Raw genomic sequence first — 4,209 nt, forward strand, 5'->3', positions numbered from 1 at the left:
ATATTCCCAATAGGCTCTGCACATTGGAATAATATAAACAGCAGTGTAAACGTAGGACTGAGGTCGACTAGGTCTCTACTGACTATATTAGACATAATTAGTTTTGCCAGCTAGCTCAGAGGTCACTAGAAACTTTCTCGAATAAACAAGGAGGAGTTTAACTTCCCTGGATAGACAAGGAGGGATTAGCTTCTGACAACCATATAACATGACAACTTTGCTCCCTCAGAATAAGAGTGCATCTCTAGAGTCGTGTGAAAACAATAGACAGCTATTTCGCTCAGTGAATCGTGCATACTTAGTTTCACCAGAGTGCAGAGAAATAGAGAGACGGGCGTTTTCAATAAAAGGTGTTATTTATTGAGCAGTCTTCTTTCTCATGCAAGAGAAATGAATTGCACAATTGCAATACTTATAGTAAAGTAAAGTGCGTACAGTAAAAGGAGTATTATGAAATAATACGGTAAAAGCATTGATATGGTTTCTTAGCCATATGATACTTTAAAATAGATAATATATATATACATACATAAATACATTGACTAACATACTGGTGCTTCTAAATACGCCTACCCCGGTGTACCTGACCTAAGCCTAATACGTGGGAAGGAGTAAATAAGTAGCAGTTTAAGTTAAGTTGGTTTTGCCAAGAATCTGAATCAAGAATTCTCTTTAAGGGTTTAGTCAGCTCCGTACCTGGGTAATAGAAAGCAGGAGGTCTGGTATCTCTCTCTCAGGACTCGATATCCCAGCAACCCGCAAGGGCGGCTGAAAACACCAGAGCTGGATTTTCTTGGCTGGAGAAAAGACAGCGTCTCTCTCAGTGTGTCAAAGGGGAGGGGCGCCGGCCGTGGGCTCTCGCATCAGCTGGGCTCTCGGGCAAGTAGATAGCCGCTCTGCTCCAAACCACCGTGTGTTTGCTTAAGGCAATGTTGGTATATTTATACCTGAAAGGTGCCGGGTTTGATTTAAGGTTGGACATAAGACGTCAATAAAGATGTCACTAAGAACTGGTCGTTCTTTCAGTGCTCACAGGAGTTCTAGGACAAATCAAAACAGAAACATGGGGATTTCCCAGGTTGCTGGAGGTTTGGTTTGTTTAAAGAACGCGTTGTACTTTCTAGGAGTCTAGGGAAGTAGCCTTGCCGTATTTGGACTGCAAGGGCTATTACTAAATATGGATATGATTCTTATACCTTTATAAGGATATTATTTATTATAGCCATACAAGGGCATAAATTAGGAATATTGAATTAGGGTCCTAGATAGAAATACAACAGTTGCTGCGGAATCTGGACTGGGAGGAGTCGTTCTCTTCGATGAAGGTGGTCAGCTGGGCGTTGACGAATCTCTCTGTGACTTTGGCTGCGAAGGGAAGGAGAGAGATGGGCCAGGAGTTTTTCAGGTCCGTCGGGTCAACCGAGGGTTTCTTGAGAAGGGGTTTGACTTCTGCCTGCTTCCAGTCATCGGGGAAGATGCCGGAATCGAAGGAGGCATTAATGGTCCGACATAGTTCAGGTGCTATGGTGGTGGCTCTGTGTTAAATGTGTAGCGGGTAGGGGTCCATGGGGGCTCCTGAGTGGCTGTTCTTCATTGTCATGGCAATATCTTTGGTGGTAGACGGTTTCCAGGTGGTGAGGGTGGGCTAGTTGTCAATGGCGGAGCAGAGGGTGGTGTCTGGAGTCCGTTTACTGAAGTTGTCGTAGAGGGCCTTGATTTTCAGGTGCAAGTAGGAGCTGAGCTTGTTGTAGAGGTCCTGGGATGGTGTGACGTCCGTGGCTTCGCTGGGGGGGTTGATGAAGTGCTGTATGGTGTTAAAGATTTCCTTTGCTTTACTGGTGTTGGTGTGGATTTTGTTCCATATGAAGGTCCTCTTGGTGGTTATTATACGCTGGTGGTATTCAGCCATGGGTCCTTGTAGGAGTCTAGGTCTTCGTGGTTTTCCTGTTTCTCCAGAGTTTCTCGAGACATCTGCAGGAGTGCCCAGCTTCTTGGAGGTCAGTGGTGAACCAGGTGGCCTTCATGGAGCGTTGTCTGTCGGAGTGGCGTAGGGGTGCGAGCTTCTCTGCGCAGCTGGTAATCCAGTGGTGTAGTTCTTTGGCGGCAGAGTTGTGGTCGGTCGTGGTGGAGGGGGGGTCACGGAGAGGGTGATGTTGTGGTGCTCCTCTGTGACCATGCTCCAGTTCCTTTGTGGTGGGCGTGGGGCGAGCTTGGGTGGTGCTTCTTATTTGTATCCCAACTTGTCAGTCTCTTCTTATCCCTTCCATGAAGCATTGCCACTTTACCATCACTTTTGATTTGATGGCTTCTGTGTTCCCACTGCTTGCTTTTCAAGCACTACTTTTTTGTTTTGGTCAAGCACTCTGTGAAAGTTCATGCTTTGTTCACAGTTCTCTCCCTTGTGTACTTCTCTCCCCCTGCACTCCATGTTGCTCTCTGTCGTCCACGTGCCTCTCCATGACCACTTCATGTTGCACTCACCTTCGTTTGCTTCCCACCCATTGCTTTTTTTGCCTGTGCACTTCTCCCCTGCACGCTCCACATTGCTCTCTCACCCACTGCTTCTCCTCCTCACGCACGGTTTCCTTGTTGTTTCCCCACTCACACCTTCCTGCCTCGCCTGTTGCATCTCCTCCCCAACCCTGTACTCCTCCTATTGCCTGCTCACTAATGTGATCCCCTCCACGCCACTTCACATTGCTCTCTCATCCTTTGTTCCTCCTCCCCCACCCATGCCCTCTGTGTTGCATTCACACACCCATGCCAGTGTTGTTTCAGCAATTCATGTTACTTTGGCACCCTCTTTGCTTTCCACGCCTGTTTTTTTTATTTTTAAAAAATATCAAGCTTGCACAAATCGGATTGGTAACTAAACAGACAAAAATGGAACGTAATTTTGTGGATAGGCACATGGGAGGTGCTCGCACCTAAAAAATTACATGGGCAGCCACGCCAAAAGCTTCCTTTTTATTCTTTAGTCATGCTGCACAGCATATGGGATGCTGCATAGTGTCAGGGCTAAAAATCGTTGGCAGACCTAATCAGTCCCAAATGCAAGACCTATCGGCTTTGCAATTGATTGTTTTGTTTAACTTTCACTTTCTCTGTCATTTGGTGTATCTTTCTCCCTTTCTCTTTTGCTCTCTCTCTCTCGCGCTCTCTCTCCCTCACACACAGACACTATCCCCTGTTTCTCTATGTCTCATTTTCTTTCATTCTTTCTCATGCTCTCACTCCTTCTATTTTGCTTCACTCTGTTTTGTTCTCTCTTACACTATCTTTTGTCTCTTTGCGTCTTGCTCTTACACTTTCTCTCACACCATCTCCTCTTTCACACAACCACTCAGCCTCTACTTCTCCCACCTCTCTATGGCTACCTGTTTCTCTCTCTATGACACTCACTCTCACTTTTTTCTCTCTCTCACACACACACTCTCTATCCCCTGTCTCTTTCCCTCACGCTATATATCTCTCATTCACTTATAGTCACTCCCATTCTCTCAATCTCCCCCTCTTAATATCTTGTTCCTTGCTTTGTCTCTCTCACCCTCTCTCTCGCTGAGTCACTCTCTGTCTGCTTCTCTCTCCATTTCTCTAGTGTCTCCCCCTTCTCTTAATCTTCCTCTATCTCTATCTCTCCCTCCTCACTTTGAGTGTGTTTTTCTCTCTCTCTCTCTCCACCTAGCTAGTCTCTCCCTCTTTCTCTCAATCTCACTCTACCTCTCTCCCCTTGCTATGTCTCTCTCTCTTTCCCTCTCTGTTTTCATCCTCTGATTCTGTCTGGTTGCTTCCCTCTTGGGCCTCGAGCTCTCTGCTGCTAGTCCCCCTAGCAGCCCTTGCCAGTGACCTCCAATTAACTGGATAGAAAAGCCACTTCCCTTCTTAAAAGGAAAGGTAGGGAGAGAAGTCTTCTGTCTCCTCCAGGTCCCCTGGAATCAGCCAGGGCTACTGCCAGGGACAGACTGTAGCCTTCAGTCTTACTTTCTCAGAAGTGTCCCCGGGGTCTCCATCACATATGCAGCCTTCAGTGGAACTGAGCTGCCTGTACAAGGAGAGCGCAGGAGGTTCAAGTGCATCTTCTGCCCACACGTGACTCCGGGCTTGCACATGCTCAAAGAAATGAATCACTGGATCAGCCGGGCACTAGGGGCATAACGGACTTCCCCCACAACCAACCATGGTGTGGTGGGGTATCCAGTCTTCTCTACA

This window comes from Lissotriton helveticus, chromosome 7 (genome assembly GCF_964261635.1).
Source record: "Lissotriton helveticus chromosome 7, aLisHel1.1, whole genome shotgun sequence".
Lineage (NCBI taxonomy): Eukaryota > Metazoa > Chordata > Amphibia > Caudata > Salamandridae > Lissotriton > Lissotriton helveticus.